Raw genomic sequence first — 23381 nt, forward strand, 5'->3', positions numbered from 1 at the left:
GGATTAATATTAGGATATCACCCAGTCATTTAAAATTAAGACTACAGGGCGCCTGGGTGGCTCAGTTGGTTAAGCGACTGCCTTCGGCTCAGGTCATGATCCTGGAGTCCCTGGATCGAGTCCCGCATCGGGCTCCCTGCTCGGCGGGGAGTCTGCTTCTCCCTCTGACCCTCCCCCCTCTCATGTGCTTGCTCTCTCTCATTCTCTCTCTCTCAAATAAAAAAAAAATAAAATAAAATAAAATAAAATTAAGACTACATGTTCAAAAACCTTCTAAATAAAAGTTTTATGATTTTATGTAATTGAGATCTACTAAGTGAGACTCTAAAAATGGAGAGGGAAGGTTTTGTTATGCTAGTTCATTTTTCTTTTAATAGGAAGTACTCAGAATAGATTGAGATTTTTTTTTAAGTTGAAACATATAATTAAATGTTTTTAAATAAACTGGATATATCAATTAAGGAAAATTAGAGAAAAGAAGAAATAAAACAAGTAACAAAAGTGACCAAATAGCAAAGATGTTTATGTGTCAGTGAAAAACAGGGATATGGACTGGAAGAAGAGCAGTCACGATATATTCCATCCAGAACAGATGGACCAGGGAAGTCCACCTGCACCAGAAGCTTCAGAGGAAACTTAGACCGACTGGATTTTGAAGATAGAATGTTTTACGTTTCCAATCCCATAGGCACTCAACAGGAGAGAATTGCCATCAATTCACCCCAATTGTTGTCACATTTTGGCGCATCTGAGATCTGCCCATGTGGAGGTCCAAAATTTGTAAATAAGCTGTTTCAAGAATATATGGGGGGTACTATGCAGTGTGAGGACCAAAGAGTTGTTGGAAACTCCTTGAACACGTAGTTTAGGTCTGAAAAAGCTAAATATCATTTGGAAGTACCAGATAAGAGAACATATTTTCAATCCCAAAATAGATTTTCTCTTTCTGGCTCTGTCTCCCAAGTCCAAGAAAGGATGTGCTTAAAGGTGCTTGTGAAAGTTTGTACTTTAATGAATGCAGAGCAGCCAGGCTTGAAAACGAACTTCTGGATGTATTCCTGGAATCCTAGTGTGTTGTTCTAATGAGATGAGTGGCAGTCAGAAACTTTGTGTTTAGCTTCTCCTTTGACAAGAACCCACCCATCTGCATGACCTTTTTGTCACCCCGTGTATGTAAAATACCATAGTAGACACTATTAACACAAAAATTACCCTTATGCATAATGAATGCAGGAAGAAACATCCAAATGACTCAGAAAGTTACTTTTTGGACTGCAAATTCTCCTATCATATCTTGGGGACAAATTGCAAATGCAAAGATGTGACCTCTTGTGAGATGCTTGGCATGCTATGCACTTTATGTATAGTCTTTCCTCCTTCTGCCTGCCGCAGAAACCAAACTGCGCTCCAAATGACTCAGCTAAGTGGTATTCATTCACTCACCCAAGCATGGCTCTTTGACAAATGACAGACTCAATTTTATTCCAACATTGGAAAAATGTGGAATAGTGTTTAATATGATTGACAGAAAATTCATCCTTTCTCCCTCTCCTTGTTTTTCAGTAATCAGCAATTTCCATATTATAGAAACATCAGAATCAGCCATTCTTAAAGTGAATAACATTTCTCCTACTACTTAAAATTGTATGTTCGGGAAAAAAAATATGTTGCTGATGTAATTTTCTTCTCTGTAGTTGATTAAAATAGTACTATATTCTTAAACATTGGTATATGGTCATTAGCATAACGATTAACATAATGCTCAAATTGCCCTATTAAGTTTTTTAAAATAAAAAGTTTACTTTGGATTAATATAGAAAAACAATTTATTATTTTTTATTAAAGTAAGTTAAGGCATAATGTTCTTTAGAGCAAATAAATACCAGTGGGAGAGACAGATAGATGAGAGATAGACAGAGAGAGAAATACAAAAATCATTCCTATGTCATCATGTAGAAATAAGATAAAGCTGCCATTTTAGAACTTCCAAAAAGTGGACCCTACCAGAATCGACCCAGAAATTCTAAGAAGGGAATTTCCGGTTGTCTGGTCCTTAAGAGATGTGGATGATCCCATTGTGCCAGGTTTCCAGCATTCTACCAGCAATCCCTCAATAACTCTTCTTTTTTTGATATGACGACTCTGAAAGAAAGTTGTATTTTATAAGTACAATTGATGCCACATTATATAGACTAGACTAGGGCCAGTGAAACCTGTTGCCAAATATCTTTGCCACTTCATCACCTAAAACAACAACACAGAAGACTCAGGAATTGTCAGGATCCTGGTTCCCGAAGGGTGAAAAATACACACAACCATCATATTCACAGAAAGCAATGCCCATGAGTGATTAGAGTTCAAATGGAATACTTTTTAAGGAATTCAAAGTATTAATAAGTACTCTAACATCATGTATGAATATTTGACAAAGAAATACTATTTTTAGATTACAAATAAATACAGGTTTCCCCTGCTATCTAAAGTAGAGCATTCTTATGAAAACTTTTTAAAGCCCAAATGGCATAAAGCAAAGAAGTAATTATCATTACTTTATATGGAAAATTTTTTGAGCATTCCCAGACCCCCAAAATAACCTCTTTTAGGGTTTTCTGATACCTTAAAACACATCTTGCTAAAAATAAATTGAGATAAAGCCCAGATGCATGAAATAAATTGAGATAAAGCCCAGATGCCCACAGACACAGTTCAAAGCTATGGTGACTTGCTGCTGAGATGCTGAGTGGAGTTCCAGGGCAGGGGGCTTGGTCGTGCTGCTCTCACTGCTTGGGATACATGCTACCTCTGTAAGGGCTCTCTGCAAAACAAATGCTAAACACTACTTTTGTTTTCAACTGTTGTCAATGCAAAAATCCTCCTCAGATTTCTTTGGGTTATGGAAAACAGGTAGTAGCGTAGATCTTTTGTACAACCAAAAGGGCATAACGCAATCTTTCATAAAGCAGGAACTACCTATATAAGTACAAAATAAATTCATGCTCATTTTCCATAATTGTGGCCCTAGACATCAGTAGATATCAATCCTCCTTCCTTTATGCAAATGCTTCCAGGATACATGAATTACGATCTTTAATCTTTTCAAAATATTTCACAGTCAACACATTCTTTTGAAAATAAACTCATCAAAAAGATTGGATGAATAGACAAATTCTACAGTCATTGAGTTTTGACACTCAAATCCTGGTATTGCTTTTATTCTAATTGTGTGCATCAGGGTCTTGGCAGGAAACATAGACACACTTATATAGGTTAATTGAAAGAAGTTGAATAAGGAGATGTTCACATGTGTGAGTCAGCTTCAGGGAAATGGACATGCCAGGCTGGCTTCATGAGTCTGCCATCTCTACAGTTGCACAGGTCCCCATGCTTCAATGCCCTGTGCTTGGTGTAATGCTCTACTGTTGCCATCTTGAAATTCTTAATAATTTTTGAACAAGGGCCCCCACATTTTTGTCTGCCCTGCACTCCACAAATTATATAGTCAGTCCTGTCAACAGGAAATGTTGAAGTACCTGAAGGAATTCTGAACCAGACTTCCTTCAGACTCAAGACTGCAATATTAACTCCTCTCTAGGTCTCCAGCCTGCAATATTAATTCCTCTCTAGGTCTCCAGCTGGCTGACCTCCCTTACTGTTTTCAGACTTGTCAGACCCCACAATCATGTGAGCCAATGATTGAAATAAAAATCTAGATTGAAAGATCTAGAGATAGATAGGTAGACCAGTTAACTCTCTGGAGTTTCCTGTTCCTTCCTGTTCCTTTAGATGTAGAAATGATAGTCATCTCTCTCTCTCTTTTTATCCAGTTATAGATATATAGAGATGTATATAGAATACTACATTATATATATATATATTATAGATGGTAGGTAAGTAGATAGATGATACATAGATACATAGATACACAGATACATAGACCCAGTGAAATAAATACTCCAGATCTAACTCTTCTCTATCCTAAAATTTCCCTCTCAAATTCTCTCTTTGACTTAAGCTAATTGGAAGCTAAAGAATAGGAGAATTCACTTATGTAACCTACAAATATTGCCTTTTGAGGATCAGAAAAAGATGGAGAAAAGTGAGAATGGATCTAGAGGGCAAAATAATAATACCCATCATTCTAATATAATTTTCTAATCGTAAAATTCTAAATATAGTTTCTAGTCAATGTAGTGTATGGTTATCAGTATAATGATTACTTTATCATATTGAACTTTTTTTTTTTTCAAATTCATGAGATATAGTTGCTATTCCCTCTTCAAAGATGAGGAAACAAAGACTTAGAAAATTTAAGAAATGTGTCCAATATCATACAGCTACTAAATGGTAGAGCTGGGATTCAAATGCTAGTCTGTCTGATCCCAGAGACAATGATTTTGGCTCATTCCTAAGCTGATGCGTGTGTTTTTCTTCAGTGCACTCTTATCCTCAATACACCCTCACACAAAATATTCAAATTATTTCCAATATCTCCCTTATATCTTATGATCAATTTATATCCTATACTTACAATCTTATTCTCCTGGTGGGAAATTATTTCTGCTGAGATATCACCTAACAGCATACCCTAGAAGGTAAGGAGAAGTGTTCTCAAATACCAGGCATTCACAGAATCTGCAGTTGACTGCATGAAAAACATTTTTCATATTTATGTTTTTGTGAATATTCATTTTCTTTTTTGAATATCCTTTTAAAGGAAAGAAGAATTATAAGGTTGTTTTGTTTTGTTTTCTTTCCACACCTTCTACAACTCTTTGACAGTATGAATAGCTGACAATCAACATCTAGTGATTAAACATTTTCATAGCTAATAATCTGGGTGGTGTGTTTAATCATTTCCAACAGCAGATCTGAGCATGGGGAGTCTTGACCTTGTCTTAGTCCTACCCACTAAAGCAGGAAAAAGTACCAGGCATCAACTTAGCCATGAGTTTTGATAGGAGATTAAGTAGGACAAAGAAGCAGAGTTTAGTCTGCAAATCTCCTGCAAATGGGCCTCCAAGATAAAGTGTAGAACTTGGAGGCTGCTGCATCACAGAAGTTCTGGAACATGCAGTCAGAGGCATCTATCAGAAGTGGTAGAATTCCATTCAAAGGTCAGGGTTTAAGATCAGAGCTCTTGATTCAGGAGTGAGAATGACAAGAGCAAGTTACGGTCCATAAAGAGAAATTGCCCTGAGGGGTGCCTGGGTGGCTCAGTTGGTTAAGCGACTGCCTTCGGCTCAGGTCATGATCCCAGAGTCCTGGGATCGAGTCCCACATCGGGCTCCTGGCTCAGCGGGGAGCCTGCTTCTCCCTCTGACCCTTTCCCCTCTCATGCTCTTTCTCTCTCTCTCTCTCTCAAATAAATAAGTAAAATCTTTAAAAAAAAAAAAAAAGAGAAATTGCCCTGAATTCTGAGCAGGCTACTAAAAAGAAGGACAATTTTAACAACTGTCACAGGAGCAAAGAGCAAGGTAGAGACCTATTTATCCAACTTAAACCTCATACTAAATCCTCAGAGTGAGGGTTAATAGTAGTCTCAGTCCTGCCTGCCATTCTTGGACCATGCCTGGCACAAGATAAATCAGACTAGAGCAACTGATAGAGGCAGAGACTCTGGATCAGACTGAATTCCATAAATGCAAGGAGCCTTTATTTCAAACATCAGATGATATTTATTTTTTAACTTAGATACAAAGCAGAGTCCAATTTGGAGTAATCAGATGCCCTAGACTAAAAATTCATTGACTCATTAAGAGCATCTACTGTGTTCTGGTTTTGAGCTCTAAAGCCCCAGTGAGTTCAAATCTTCTTAGTCAAACTAAGAGAGAGGCTAGATGGAATATTAATTTTGAACCTGGGGGCTCCTATCAACTTTTGTTCTTTAATTTCTCTGATTATTTATGAGTTTAATATAATGATTAATATGGGGGTGGACGGCTATGTATACATAGTCAACCTCTCAGAAGTGAATATCTGAGTTACTTTCTCAGACAAGTAGGAGTTTGGCCATTGGCCTGCTACACTTATGTAGGATCACCTATGTATCCAGAATTCCCAGATTGTAAATGGTTAAATTGTTGTTCATATATTTATGCATCACTTTATTTAATCTATGTGGTGATAATTACATAGGAGATTCTGAGTTGATGGGCCCAACAATGGGTTGTACATGATCATTATATTCACTTGATGAAAACCCCTGGACTATCTATTATATCAAAGGTTAAGTGGTTCTGTCCATTTAGGGATTGAATAAAGACATCTATCGACACCTTGATTATATGATTGATAATCTGGTATAACCTCAGGATGCAGAGAGAATCTGCCACTGTTATGAGATACTACTACTCTTGTGAGATCAGATTTGTGATGTATGCAGAAAATGGAAGCTCTAATTTGAACATACTTCACAGTTTTTATATTACTGGCCTTGTTCACTCAATAGCATGTAGATCCAAATCCACTGAAGCCATTCACTTTCCACTCTATGTGCTGGAGTAGATATTTAGATGTATAATTCTTTTCTCTAGGACTTGACCATTAATTCCTATGGTTCTAGAAATCTTGGGAAGTTTGAGTTTGAAATGATTTTTTGATTGTAATAAAATTTGCTAAACTTCCTTGAAGAAAGTCAGGCACGTGTAGTAAGCACCAACTCTAAAAATATCAATTGTACATTATAAGCAATCACTGGGAGTCAAAATTCTCTCAGGATTAAATATTTATTTTAGAAGCTATTATGTTAATGATTCAAGATCACCACATTAATACAAGGACACCACAAGCAAACAGAAGAAAGTCTTAGGACAACATGATGATTACTGCTTTTGTGGACAAGTTTACTGAGGGTTACCCTAAATTTATAAATACCAGTAATTTTTAGAATGTGTATTAGTATTATTTAAGTGTAACTGACAAATCATTTAGATCTGTGCTGATCAGCTATACTCTAAATGCAGTGGGACAATGATAATGGTCCACGTAGCTGCTATAATTTCTTATTAACGAGTGGTATATACATATAGTTCATTAAAGGTACATTCAAGGGCTCCTTGGATTTCTCAAGAGATAGGAAACATTTCTTAGGGAAATACGGCCAAGAATTTTTCAGCAATTAACTATGAGCACCATATAGTTTTTGCATCACAGCAAAAGATAAAACAGTGAAGTTTGTGAAAAGCTGACCTAAACTGAATAGACGGGTTTTTAAAAAAAGGTAAGTAGAAGAAGGATCAGGACTTCTGGACTCTCTCTAAGGATAAACTAAGAATTCGCTGCTGGAAATTATTGAATTTACCAATAGAAAAGAGCAGACTAATAAACCAAGAGACTATATTTTTTGCCGAAAAATTACATCCTAGTTAAATCATTTAGCTACCTACTCAAAAAATAAAAATGAAACCTCAAACAACATATAAAAATGAGAATGTGGAAATAATCAAAGACATAAGGGATTTAAATAATTATGAGATTACTTTGTTTATATGTATACAAAAATGTTTTGAAGATCTGACTAAAACAGTTTTTTATATAAAAAATATAAATATGCTCATTGCCTCAAAAAAATTCTCAGTGAACTATTCTCTCCAAACATACACCAAATAATTGTAAAGATTAAGTCTTTCAAATGTATGTGGAAAGAAAAAAGAAAATCTCTTTTTCTTGTTGCACTTGTGAGCTGCTTGGGTTCAAAATCTATCTTCAACTAGCTTTACTAGAATTTCGTAACCTTTTTGTGCCTCCATTTTGTAATTTGCAAAATGAGGATGCTAATAATATTTCCACCATAGGTCTATTATGAGCACTAAATAAATTAACATTTGTGAATTATTTAGGGCAGTTCTTGGTGCTTAGTGCTATATAAGATTTGTTAAATAAAATCAAATATCTAACAAATACAACAATTTTTTTAAACCACTGAAATCTTATCTACAAATAATGTAAATGTCACAAACAATAGCAAAATTATTTCATCAATGCAATAAATGGATAAATATGCAATGAAAAACAGATTTTATACTGGAATTCAGTGATAACAGTCTAGGATTACAATTTACTGAATTTAAATATTAATGCATATAAGTGGTTTAATAATATTTCATGATAAAAAGTTTTTTAAAAACAAAATTATATAAAAAATGTTTCTTTCTATAATTACCACTTACATAGAGAAAAGAAATACAGACAATTTTAAAAGAAACAAATGAAAACATAAAATACAGTATTTAATTGTATTTTTTTTTCTAAAAAATAACACTATAGGCCACTAATACTTTTAAAGACATTCTCTAAAAGGCCCTGGAGAAATAGACATTTTCCATAGAAGAATTCCCTTTGAACTGAGAAAAAAAAAAACTAATCTATGTAGAATTAATGCTTTTTAAAAATAAAATTGTTCTACATTTAAAGTGCCCAGAGCAACTAGAAATAATAACATATTCCTTATGTTCCCTTTATGTTAATAACTACATTTTTAAGAAAAGTGAGACCAAAAAAGTTATTTTGGTTCAATCATCATCAATATAAATTCTCATATTATGAATTTCATTCTTGCAAATAGAACCTTTCGCTACCATGAATTATTTTCCAATTTTAAACTCAGTCTAGAATCATGAGATAACCTTTGCCTGGACCTCTTGAATTTCTTTATTAAACAAAGAAAAGAAGAAGGAATACATATACAAAGAAAAGGTAGGATTCTTTTTTTCTTATTTCTATATTTTTAGTTTATTTCTACATAAAGTATATACTCAAGAGAAATACTCAATCTCATACTCAAGAGAAATAAAAAAGCAAGCATTTGTTGAGAACCTCATATATTTCCCAAATTGTGTAAGGATATATGGAAACTGAAAAGTATACAAAATGGCTTCTCTCTTTAAGAAGCTTATGATCCAGTTAAAGGGAACAACACAGCCACAGCTGAAATAGTTTGAGAACATGTGGTACTTAAGGTGTAATGGCACTGTGGTCTCAGAGAAGAGGTATGTGACGTCTTAGGGAGGATGTAAGACTTGAGCTGAGCCTGGAAGTTTCAGGGGATCTGAGGGGGTAACAGGGATAGCACAGAGGGCTGTGATCTTAAGGTGAAAGTCAGTGTCTGATTTTTGTAGTGTACTACAGAAATTGTCCTATCTGGAGTCTAGAATGCTTAACTGGGAAATGAGATTTTATGACAAGATTCAGTTCATATTATAAGTCAGTCTTTATAATATAGAAGAAGGTTATGGGCAGCATTAGAAGTGAGACAGTGGGTCAACTTGAAGCTGGAGCTACAGGAAACTTCTTTAAGTTCTTGAGCAGAGAAGTGACATAAAGAAAGATAACTCTTAGAAGATAATTTGGTTACTCTCTGCCAACTTGATTTAAAGAGAGAAAATCTTAGGGTCAGGAATATCTGCCAGGGATCTGTTGTAGCACTCCAGATATTAGAAGGTTTAGTAGTTTTAAAATGTGCACACCAATTCTTTAATACTCCTCCTTTCAGTAAGTGTAGCCTAATTCCCCTCTCTTCGAGTCAGCTAGATTTAATGACTCTTTTAGTGTATTCCAACCAATAGAATAAAGTAGAAGTGATGGTATGTCACTTCTGAAACTATATCATAAAAATATATTATGGATTCCTCTTTGCTTTCTTTATCAGGGTAGTTAGCTGGCATGTCATGAGTATTTTTTTGGAGGGGCTCATGTGGGGAGGAGTTGAGCTTTCCAACCAACACACAGCTAGAAAGTGAAGCCTCTATATCACAGCCATGCAAGTGAACCTTCTCGAAGCATATTCTTCAACCCCAGTCAAGTCTGCGGATGACTACTGCTCTTGCCAGTATTCTGACTACAACCTCATAAGTGACTCTGAACCAGAACCAACCAGCTAAGCTACTCCCAGATTCTTGACACTTGAAAATTATGTGAGATAGCAAATATTTGTTCTTTTAAGTAACTAAGTTTTGGGGTAATTTGTTATACCACAACAGAAACCAATAACAGAATGTAAGTCTAAAAGAGCTAACAATAAATTGTTGGTTTTCTCTTGTTGTTTGGTTGGTTTCTAACTTTTTTAGGGAGCGTGGAGAGAAATATGTGTAGAATGCAACAGTTTGGCCATTTCAAGTAACAAAAGAAAATCTCAAATGGTTGATATGGTATCTTTGGTAAGGTTGGAAGATATTCTCATTTTGACCTAAAGCCATGTTGGTAAGATCACATCTTATGGAATCTGGTCATAGTTTTGATATTTCAAGACATAAAGAGATCAGGCCCTGAAAAACAAAATCAGGAGATCAAAGTAAGAGAAAAAGAAAAACAAAACAGCTACAATGGGAGAAAAACTATGAAGAGGGTATGTAAACTTGTCCTTGCTCTGGGCTCCAGTCCAAAATCCAAATCCATGGGAAATCAGTTTATAATCAGATGTGAATTTGGCAAGCATAGAATTAAAGAAGACATATCTGATCTAAGTGATGATATAAACTAAAAGTTCAAAATAGAGAAACTGTTTTGTGTGACCTCCATTCTTTGTATTTATTAGCTAAGCTCTCTGTGCCTTAAGCAGGGTTGAATAAGTTCTTAAAAACATGCATGCCAATTTCTTAGGTGATATACCCCACAGCATACAGCTTGTTGATATTGATTATCTTTTATGTTGGTTGCTTCTTGATGATATACTATACACATTTATCCTATTAGTAGGTTATCTCAACAACTAATAATAGGTAATTTTGTCCCTAGAATTAGCACTGTGTACTGAGTATGAGATCTTTTCTTTTTTTTTAAAGGTATTTGTTTATTCATTCATTCATTCATTCATTTATTTATGAGAGACAGAGGCAAGAGCATGCATGAGTTGGGGGGAGGAGCAGAGGGAGAGGGACAGCAGACTCCACACTGAGCACAGAGCCTGATGCAGTGCTCAATTTCATGACCCTGAGATCACGACCTGAGTGGAAATCAAGAGTTGGAGCTTAACCAACTGAACCATCCAGGCACCCCAAGTGTGATATCACTTATCCTGCCCCTATCAAAATAAATATGGGGGCACCTGGGTGGTTCTGTTGGTTAAGTGTCTGCCTTTGGCTCAGGTCATGATCCCGGGGTCCTGGTACTGAGCCCCGCATTGGGCTCCCTGCTCAGAAGGGAGTCTGCTTCTCCCTTTCTCTCTGCCCCTGCCTGCACCTTCCCCCCACACTCGTGCTTGCTCTTGGTCTCTCTCTCTCTCAAATAAATAAATAAATAAATTCTTTAAAAGAGAAAAGAAAAGAAAGGAAAAGAAAAGAAAAAAAATGATGTTGGGGCACCTGGTGGTTCAGTCGGTTAAGCGTCCCCAACTCTTGGTTTCGGCTCAGGTCATGATCTCAGGGTCATAAGATTAAGCCCTGTGTGGAGCTCTGAGCTGAATGTGGAGGCTGCTTAGGATTCTCATTCTTCCTCTCCCTCTGCCCAAAAGAGAGAACACCCTGCTTGTGTTCTCTCTTAAAAAAAAATTCTTTTATGACTTTTGTATGTTTGAATTCTACAAAAATGACTCAATGGAATTGGGAAACATAGTCAATGGACCGAGTTTTGATATGGACAGAGATAAAATTGTTGATATTACAGCCAATTTTGAATAGAAGAAAAAGTTATACTAAATTTGTGTTCCCAGAGGGTTTTTATCAGGTAGTAGTTCGGCAAGTTAATAGAATTTGTTCAAAAATAGATTCTGTAGTCAAAATATTTGAGTAGCAAAACCTGGCACACACATTTTGGTATGTGATTTCCTGGATGAGCTATATGTCAATTTTCAATGTTTGAAAGCTATGATAAATTCAGTTTAAGTCATATAGATGGAAATAACAAAAGAAGAGCACACATTGAATCATGAATCTCTAGTAACAGTTTAAACAATACCACAGTGCTCTGAAAAGTTGTAATTATCTCTACCACACTGATTTAAAATGACTATAAAACAAGACATTTTGTGAGATGGATCCATATGTCTCTCCCTATTTCCCTCTATTAAAATTGAATTCCAAAATTAAAATAGCTGAAAGGCATTATGATACTATGAATCCAATAATGTGCAAACAGCTTCCTGTGCCTAGACAAATACAAGTTGTCTGGATTGTGATGTTTTAATGATTTAATAAGTAGGAAAAAGTAGAGGGTTAATAGAATCAGTAGGCAAATATGAGTCTTGCTATAATAGTCATTTCCCAATATTCCTAAGATACAAGAGAGGCAATTTTCATATTTTCCATGGTAAATAATCCTACTAATTAGCAAAGCAATACCCATCATTGCATGCAATGAACTAAAAGGAAGATGAGACATTTGCAATTATAGCAAATGATTAGAAAAAGGCCTCGGGATACAAAGTATCATCAATGTGCCCTGGTGATATATATAATGGAACAATGTGTCTACAAACTTTTCCACCGAGTAAATGTCCAATCATCTATATTCTATTCAACATAGGTTCAAAATAGTATTCAAAAAAAAAAAAAACTCTCTTGGAGCTCTGAAGGTAAGGTTGAAGGTGCACTGTACTCTGTTTCCATGATGTTCTTATAAGTTTCAGTCGTGGTAGAAATAAGCATTTGAAAATTTCCAGTATGCTATTTCCCTTCCTTTGTGGAGTTGAAAGTTCTAATATGAACATCTAAACTTTCTACTTTTTTCAAACACTTAGTAACAGAAACCTCTTGAAACTATTTATAGAGCAATGATTTGGTACGCCTCATGCCAACACACAACTTTTTACAACGAACTGTCAAGTTTAGTTGCTGTATTAATTTCAATAGGAGGGTTTTCAGATCAAATATATGACACCCAGATAAATTTGTATTACAGAACAACAATAAATACATTTTTGGTTTAACATGTCCCAAATATTGTATAGAACATACTTACACACAAAAAAGGTTTGTTGTTCATCTTAAATTGGAATTTAATAGGGTGTCATGTATTTTCATTTGATATATATGGTAACCACTAACAACGGGCAATTGCCTTTATAAATTAACTAAAAAATAGGTAGTGTGAAATAGGAAAAATAATACTAGATTAAGCAAAGAGATGAGTAATAGACTGTCAGAAAAACATTTTCATTGAATTCTAATAGACAATAAAATTGCTTTCTTCCAAAAAAAGGAATTTATGTATTGTGAAGTAAACTTTAAAGTTTGCTGTACAGTTTCCATTTATGTAAATATAACATAATTTTCTATGTGGTACCTTTCAAATAAGCTCAATTATTTTTTATAACACCTTTATTGAGTATAATTCATATACCATAGAATTCACCATATTAAGGTGTACAATTTAGTGGTTTGTAGTATATTCACAGAGTTGTACAGCCATTCCCAAAATAAATTTTAGGCCATCTTTATCACCACAAAAAGAAAAGTACACCTATTAGCAGTTCCTTCCCATTCCCCCATACCTAACCTCAAACCCCAGGCAAACCTACAATCTTCTTTCTGACTCTATAGATTTGCCTGTTCTAGACATTTCATATAAGTGGAATCATATAATACGTGGACCTTTGTGACTGGATTCTGTTATTAACATAATATTTTCAGGGGTTTTCATGTTGTAGAATGTGCACTACTCTATTCATTTCTATTCTTGAATAATATTCCCTTATATGAATATACCTCTTTTATTTATCCATTCATCAGTTAATGGATATTTGGTCATTTGCAATTTTAAGCTATTGTTAATAATGCTGCTATCAAAGTTGCATACGTATGTTTGTGTAGACCAATGTTTTAATTTCTCTTCAGTAGATTCCTAGGACTGGGATTATTGGGTCATATGGTAACTCTATGACAATTCCTTTGAGGAACTGCCAGATTGGTTTTCTAAGTAAATGGACCATTTTACATTCCCAACACCAATTTACAAGGGTTCCAGTTACTCCACATCCTCTCCAAATTTTCTTATTATCTGTCTTTTTGTTTATAGCCATCCTCGTGCATATGAAGTGATATTTCATTGAGTTTTTTGTTTTGCCCTAATGATTAATAAAATGTTGATCACCTTTTTATGTATTTATTTGTCATGTGCATGTCTTTGTTGGAGAAATGTCTATTCTGATCTTTTTCCCATTTCTTAATTTTGCTGTTCACCCTTTTATTATTGAACTATGTAAGGAACTAAATTCTCCTTAGGGCCTCCAAAAAGAACACAAATCTCCCAACTGATTTGAGATCTTTGTGAGGAGACAGGTGAGGTCTAACACTCTACCTTGGTGAGGTCACTGTCTCCTGAAACCTTAATGAATTTATTTATCAGTTATAACAGTTTCTGTTGTTGTTGAGTCTTTAGAGTTTTCCACATATATGATCATTTCATCTGGAAAGACAGATAATTTTATTTCTTTTTTAATTTGAATGCCTTTTATTTCTTTTTCTTGCTACTTTCTCTGGCTAAGATTTCAAGTACTACATTGAATAGAAATAGCAGGAGTGGGCATCCTTGCCTTGTATTGTTTATTAGAAGAAAAGCTCTTATTTTTCCATGGATTATGATGTTAGCTGTAGGTTTTTCATATAAAGCAATACCAGCTGTCAAAATATAGTAAAAGAAACAACTAAGAAATCGATATGCCGAAAAATACCTATTTAAAACAAAAGTAGTGAAGGAATAGAGTGGAAAAAAGACATAAAACATAGAGAAAACAAAAAGCTAAATGGTAAATAAATATCATACTTTATCAGTAATTACATTACATTTAAATAAACTAAACATTCTGATCAAAAGACAGAAATTGGCACATTTCATTAAAAAAATCCAACTACATGCTGCCTATAAGAGATACAGTTTAGATTCAAAGATAAAATAGGTTGAAAGGAAAAGGAAGTAAAAAAGAAAAATACATACTATGAAAACAGTACCAGTAAGACAGCTGTGTAAGATCTTGATCTAGATTTTTTTTTTTTTTTTTTGCATATAGATGTCCAGTTGTTCCTGCACTATTTTTGAAAAGACTATGTTGACTTCATTGCATTTAGTGCTCCCTTATCAAAGATCAGTTGACTATATTTATGTAGGTCTGTTTCTGGACTCTCTATTCTGTTCCATTTGTTTATTTCCCTATTCTTTTGCCAATACCAGACTCTTCCTCTCTGTAGGTTTGGCATGAGGTCAGGTAGTGTCAATACTTCGACTTTGTTTTTCTCCTCTGATACTGTGTTAGCTATTCTGGGTCTTTTGTCTCTCCACATAAACCTTAGAATCAGCTTGTTGATATCCTCAAAATAAGTTGCTGGGATTTTGATTGGGATTGCAGTGAACCAATAGATCAGTGGAAATAATTGATGTCTTAACAATATTGAGTTTATTCACGAACATGGAATATCTCTCCATTTATTTCTTTGATTTCATTCATCAGAGGTTTGTAGTTTTCCTCTTATAGATCTTGTACATATTTTGTTAGATGTATACCTAAGTGTTTTATCTTTTTGTGTATGCTAATATAAATGGTATTTTAATTTTAAATTTCTCTTGTTAATTCCTAGTACATAGGAATGTGATTGACTTTTGTATATTAACCTTGTATCCTGCAACCATGCTATAATCATTTATTACTTTCAAAAGTTATTTTGTTAATTCTTTCAGATTTTTCTGGATAGGTGATTATGTCATCTGCAAATAAAGACAGTTTTGTTTCTTGCTTCCCAATCTATACATTGTTATTATTACTACTATCATCATCATCATCATCATCATTGTTTTTCTTGTTTATTGCATTAGCTAGAATGTTCAGTTTGATATTGAAAAGCAGAGATGAAATGAGACATCTTTGTATTGTAACTGATCTCGGTGGGAAAGCTTTGAATTTCTCACTCTCAACTGTGATGTTAACTGTTTTTTGTAGATATTCTTCATCAAGTTGAGGAAATTTTCCTCTTTACCTAGTTTACTAAGGTTTTTTTGTTTTGTTTTGTTTTTAATAATGAATGAGTTGGATCTTGTCAAAGGCCTTTTCAGCTTAATATAATCATGTTTTGTTTTGTTTTTTCCTGTTGATGTGATAAATTACATTAATTGCTTTTTAGTGTTAAACTGGCTTGCATACCTGGGATAAATCCCACTTAATGGTGGTGTACAATTCTCTTCATGCATTGTTGGATTTAATTACTAATAATTTGTTGAGATTTTTGCATCTGTGTTAAAGAGAGATATTGATCTGTAGTTTTCTTTTTGTAATATCTTTGGTTCCTAACAGAATGATTTAGGAAGTATTATTCTATTTTCCTAAAGTGATTGTAGAGAATTGGTATAATTTCTTTTTTAAATGTTTGATAGAGTTCACCAGGGAACTCACTGAGCTTATTTCTTTCTGTTTTGAGAGGTAATTAATTATTGATTTGATTTATTTGATAGATATAGTCCTATTCAGATTGTCCTATTTCTTTTTTTTTAAGATTTTATTTATTTATTTAACAGAGAGAGAGAGAGATAACAAACTGGGGGAGTGGCAGGCAGAGGGAGAGGGGGAGGGAGAAGCAGGCTCCCCGCTGAGCAAGGAGCCCAATGTGGGCCTCAATCCCAGGACCCCGAGATCATGACCTGAGCCAGAGGCAGACTCAGCTCTGACTGAGCCACCCAGGTGCCCCTGGATTGTTTATTTCGTATATTAGTTTTAGAACATTGTGGCTTTCAATGAATTGGTCCATTTCATCTAGGTTATCAAATTTGTGGGTATAGAGTTGGTCATAGCATTCCTTTTTCATGCTTTTAATGTCTATAAGATCCCTAGTGATGTCCTGCCTTTCACTTCTGATATTATTGATTGGTGTCATCTTCCTCTTTTTCTTAGTTAATCTGACTAGAAGCTTATCAGTGTTATTGATCTTTCTGAAGAGCCAACTTTTGATTTCCTTTGATATTTTCTATTGATTTCTTCTTTTCAATTTTATTGATTTCTGCTCTAATTCTTTTTTCATAAAATAAGATATAATTTACATATAAAATTATATTAGTTGCAGGTATACAGCATAATTATTTAATATATGTATATATTGCAAAGTGATCAATAAGACACAAAAAGTCTCTTTAACATCCATCACTACACATCATTATAATTTTTTTCTTACCATGAGAACTTTTAAGATCTACATTCTCAGCAACTGTCCAAAATACAATACAATATTATTAACTATAGTCACTTATAGGACTTATTTTATAACTGGAAGTTTGTTCTAATTCTTAGTATTTCTTTTTTTACACTTCCTTTGGATTGTATTTGCTATTCTTTTCCTAGTTTCCTCAGGTGGAAACTTAGAACCTCCATTAATTTTTAAATATTAAGTAATACATCCTAAAAGAAATCCTTGTATGATAGTTGGAACTGACAAGTACTATGGGTCTCATTTAAGTTGTAAATAAACAAGGACAAAAACTTAAAGATTTATGTGACATATCCCAGAATCTTGAGTAGCATGTTGATAAATTAGCCATAAATATTTAACATTTCAGATATTTATTTTTATTTTGGAGTCTTTACAGGTTTTCTCAGGATTTTGCCCTTGTAAAATCTCTTTGGAAATGGAATATGCCTCAATAAAATTGAACAAACCACAAAAATACTTTTTTGGAGGGAATCCTGGTTCACTATTTCAGATTCTAATTGCTCGTTTATGATGACAATGGGCTGCACAGATGTGACAGCACATTATAAACAGGAAGTAATGACAATAATTTTATAAAATACAAAAACTAAAAAAAAAAAAAAATTCCTGTAAGAGAAGCAATCATTTTTCCAAGTTTCCCATAAATAGTTGCTAACATTTTTTACTCAGAAAATCAGGAACACACTATAGCATGCAATAATTTTAGAGTTCATTTTACTTTTGGTAATACATTTAGTTCTGCTGTAACATGAGGTAGTACATTTTTAAACAGGTCAAATTGTGAAGAAATACACAAATACTGCAATAAATATGGTACTGTACCTTGAAAAATACCTGAAGTTTACTGGTAGCAGTGAGCATAAAAAGGTTTTCATCTTGTGAGTTATTGTGAAATGGAAGAATAGGTTTATCTGAATGAGGAGGGAAAGCTGTAATTAGAGATGTGGAGGAATATCTCATAAACATGTGGAAACTGGTAGATACTTGAGATGTGCATATGTGTGTTTGGTGTATCTCTTCACCTTGGTGTATTCGGCTAAATGTATTTTTTCCATTCATCTGGTGTTTCTTGTGGGGGAAACTGCACATAGGCAAATGCAGGATTTGTGTTAGGCTCCAATTGTTTCTTAATCTATCTGTTGCATTGGAACAAATTTGAGTTTTCAAAGCAATCATAGCAGAGCTAACTATATCTGAAAACTTCTACATTAAAAAAAAAAAAGTCTGATTGCATACTCACCACAGATGTATGCTTGAGTAAGGAGATTGAGCAAATAAACCCCCCTTTTCTTGTTGGCAATCCAGGGACTGTTTGGGAAGTCATTTGAGCTGACACCATTGAGGTGGTGAAGACATGTGATGGATCTGTTGGGGAAACTGAAGATGTGCTGCATAAGAGGCCAGCCACAACATTTGTAAACTTCAGAGAAAAACACACCTGCCCAGTCAGCTTTCACTCCAGCCATGCTTGCACTCCACTAAACCCCGGGTCACGAGTATAATGCCATTCTCCTAAACACGGATAAACAGTCTTTTGTCTTGGTGCTAAGGTAAAAGCATACACCTCATTTCTAAGCTTTCTTGGAGAATAATTTAAAGAAAGCTGATTTTATTTCAGGCCACCGGCCTGTTACACTAGTTAATACATTCTTCTGTGTATAAATTATATAAAAATAGAATCAAAACTTTAACAGTATCTAACTTCAAAATGGCCAAGATGTCTTCATTTGCATAATTTCATATTCTTAAAAGATTTTATTTACGGAAGTAAATATGCAAGAGGTAATACAAGACTGGTATGAGGAGGTTACAAGTTTTTTCATTCTTTTTTTCCTTTTTCATAAATATTTTTAAGGCTTTGGCATAACATCGTTCATATGCTCCTTTGTTTCTGTCCTATCTTACAGATAGCTTTACATTTCATTAAGTAACGCATACCTTATTTTAGTACTTTTTGTCACTTTTTTGTTGTTGGTATTGGAATAAAATATGAGATATTTCTCACTTTCAACTATTCTTATAGTCCTCTGACTAAAATATTTTCAAGCCACATTCAAGCTTAAGTGCTTGAATATTTGATATGTTTAGATGAGATTTAAAGCAGGTGTTATATTTTCTATACTTGATTTATATATTTATATGTATTATATGTAAATATATGTATATATTATTTATATATTATAAATATGTAATATATGTCTAAATGTATCATCTATTTATATAATTCATATATAATATATAATATATAGGTACATATTTATATATAAGATAGGTTAGCCTGGTGATGGGTACTAAAGAGGGCACGTACTGAATGGAGCACTGGGTGTTATACGCAAACAATGAATCATGGAACACTACATCAAAAACTGTATGTATCTTAAACAAAAGATGTAATGTATGGTGATTAACATAACATAATAAAATAAATAAATAAAAATCACTCTTAACCTCAAAAAAAAGAAATATGTATAATTTATATTATATATATATATAGACATTACATATATATTATTTGGAAGAGGTGAGCCACAGATATTTTCCAATATTTTTTACAGTGACTTGTTTACAATTAAATACATAAGATGCAAAGCTTCAGAGATTATAGTATGTTCACCATATCCAAGCAGACAGGAAATATGTTTTTAAAACTTCATTTCTATAATGTAATGGTTTCTAAACCAAGAATTATATTATTTTCCCCTTTGGTTCCTTAGAATTTGGAGTAAAGAAAGTAATGGCATGGTACTAGGTTTAGGCCCTGCCAGATGTGACTGCCATTCAGTCTTTCTTTTCTGGACTAAACTTCAAGCAAAGAGAATTATCCAAATCCTGTTCTCTAATTATTACTGGGAAATTCTCAGCCCAAGTATTAGGCTTGTAGGCAAAATTACAGGTGCTGGCATTCTTTGGGTGTTTTGTTCCCTTCTGCAGCCCATGATTATAGCTGGTTTTGGACTTTACTCCCTCACATTAGAATAGGTTAAATTATACTATCAAATAGCCAAGCAATGAACTCATAGCTCTAGTATAATAGCACTAGACTTCTTCACATGTCCTGAATGTAAATTGGATTTCCAATGGAAATTTCCTTCTTAAAAACAAGATTTTACCTTGCTATCCCTTTAAATTTTCCTTATTTCATATCTCATCTAATAAATTTAGGATTTCATTTCAGATTTTTAGTTCTTATAGTCTCCCTGAATATTTGGTAATATTCAAATATTTTTGCTTAAAAAACTTTAAAGATTTTTTTGTCCATAATTTTAGAATTTTTAGATAAATTCAGAACTTCAGAATTTCACAATATTGATCTTTGCTTAGGGTAAAGCATTTTATTGTACTTATAATTATTATTTACAGACAACTAACTCGAGGATTAAAAAAAGCTATGCCCATCCCATTAGGTTAAATGCAGAGATCTCAGTTCAAAAGCACTCAGATTCTCTAATTCTATATTAAGACTTTTATTTACATAATAAACTTAGGGAATATATGAAATCACATGCATTCAAGTAATTACTGAACAAATGAACTCCACCATAATACATTATTTTATAATTACTTTGGTCAAATCATTCCATTAAAGAAAAGCTAAACAAGAAAACCTGGTGTGACAATAATAACCTCAAAAAGGAATCAATCTAAAATTCCAACACTGACAACATCAAAGTGTCCTATGACAGACACTTTCAATATAGCAAATTTTAGCAGAGCCTCACACTAATAGAAATTTTTATCTTAAACTAATTACTGATTTTGTAACAAAACATGGAATGCAGCTATTTAGTAGAAACTGCATGCCCACAAGTGTTAGAAATTTCTCTGAAACAAAGCTTAATGTTCTTAAGTCTGATTTAATTTTATTCTAGTATTTTGACCAAAAAAAAGATTTTTTCTTCTAAACCTTACATTTCATGATACATTAGTCATATAGTTTACCTACTAACACTCAGATTTTATTATGGTTTCCCTGAAGCATTATTTGCATTATTTCATATTTCTTTATATCCAATATGTCTGATGCCTCTCAAATGAAAGAGTCAATAAAATGTGTCACCACAGCATCACCCTCCTTCCTAAATCATGATTGCATCTCTCAAGTTCTGGGCTACTACCTGGACACATACTTACGTATTCATCCATATATTTAAGCAAGCGTTTATTTAATATCTACCTTGTGCCAGATAAATATTGTAGGTGTGAAAAATCATCAAGATGGAGTCGCTATGGGGCTCCTGGGTGGTGCAGTCGGTTAAGCTTAAACGTCTGCCTTCAGCTCAGGTCATGATCCCAGGGTCCTGGGATCAAGCCCAGTGTCAGGGCTTCCTTCTCACCAGGGAGCCTGCTTCTCCCTCTGCCTGACGCTCCCCTTCCTTGTACAAGCTCACTCACTCGCTCTCTTTCTGACAAATAAATAAATAAAATCTTTTAAAAAAAAAGTTTAAGTCGCTAGTTTCAAGATGCTCAGAGGAGAATAGGGAGACAAGTAAAAAGAAGATAAAGGTGCACACGGTATATCTGAAAATAAGCAAAAACATAAGAAACTATGAATTTCCTGGATTAAATTACACTGGACTAAGTCCTGTATTAATAAGATTTAGCCATGTGGAAAGTGAAGGGGGAAGTGGGAAAAAGTACCAGGAGTAAAAAGAATATCCTGTAAAGGTTTTAGAGTACACAACACGTTATAGGCGGGTTGATGATCATGGGTAGAAAAGGTAGTGTTGGAAGAGGAGAGAAGGCATGGGATGGCGAGGAGGCAGCAAATGCAGAGGTAAGAACAAGAGCCATGTGTCCAAAGTCCAGTGAATCACTGAAGACTTCAAGAGAAGTGTCTCCATTAAAGTTTTATTTTAGAAAGATCATAAAGGAATAAAACCAGAAAACAAGCTGAAATGTGAAACTAGAAAATTGTGGCTATAATAAGGAGAATGCTGTAATCATCCAGAACAGAAATGTTATGAGAGTGTGAACTGGAGACAGGGATCACGAATAGACCTTAGCAAAGTCCTGGAGTTGATTTGTATTTGACTTGCAGCTCATTTAGAGGTAAGGAGTGAAGGAGAGCCATGGATGGCCTCCAAGATTCTGCTTTTAGAAACAAATGAGACATTAATGAAAAGGAGCAAGTTTAGACAGGAAGAAAATTAGTGCACTTTATCCGTTCAGTTTTAGATACCTGCCTTAGAGATGTTCTTTATAGGGTTGGAAATGCTGATTGGAAGCTAAGAGAAAATGGGATTAGTGAGAGAGACTTGGGAGTAATTAGCACATTAATGATAATTCTAGACTTGGGAAGAGATGACCAAGAAAGTAAAGATTCAAAGGTTACCAGGTTGTTTTTTGAGTCAGTAGAATGTCTATTAAATGTTTGCATTTGAACTTTTTTTTTTTAATGGGGAAAGACCTCTCTAGTTTGTTCCAGCCCTCACCAGGCACCATCTCATGAAACAGCCTGCTCCACTCCCTTCTGTTACCAGCCTGAACCCCAAAAGCAATTGATTGCAAAACTCAGAAGAAGATAGGAAGAAGAAGGATTGATCTCTGAAAAACACCAACATTTAAGTAGTGGACAAAGGAAGATAATCAGGTGAATGATACTGGAAAAGGGATCTACATAGTGAGAAAAGGAGATTCGGAATAAACCTGCTGGTATTGGGATTCTTCAACTGATTTGCTCCCCAGTTGCTGTTTCTCACTCTCATATATATTTAATTGGCTAAACAAAGGAAAGACCTTTTATTCTTCTTAATAGTGTGGATATCCTACCACATTCTTTCACTAAAGATTCAAAGCCATTTAGGGAAATCATTATATAGAAGTATTGGAGATACCAAGAGTTTAGGGTGGTTCTCCTTCATTTTTGTTCATTCCCCTCTTTCTTTTGTTATTTGGAGAATAACTATTGCTCAGCTGCCTGACATATAGAAGCTTCTAAACACGTGTTTATTCTTTTCTTTATATAGCATTTCTTTTTTCTCAAAGTTGGGAATGTGGATGTGTGTAATGGCATCCTTTACCTCATTAACAGCAAATTTTTGTAAAAAGGAAGGAAAATGAAAAGGAGAAAGGGCTGGAATAGGGAGATATTCATTTGTTTATTTGTTCCTAAAAGACAGTTCAGACTGAATTTTTTCTTTTTTTTTTTACTGGACAGAAAAAAGTGTGTGGAAGAATAGAGGTGAGAGAAAACTAGTCCCATCTGATAATAAAATACATTATTAAATAGCAGTAATAGAAATTGTACTGGACAAGGAATAG

This window comes from Phoca vitulina, unplaced genomic scaffold (genome assembly GCF_004348235.1).
Source record: "Phoca vitulina isolate PV1807 unplaced genomic scaffold, GSC_HSeal_1.0 scaffold9, whole genome shotgun sequence".
Classification (NCBI taxonomy): domain Eukaryota; kingdom Metazoa; phylum Chordata; class Mammalia; order Carnivora; family Phocidae; genus Phoca; species Phoca vitulina.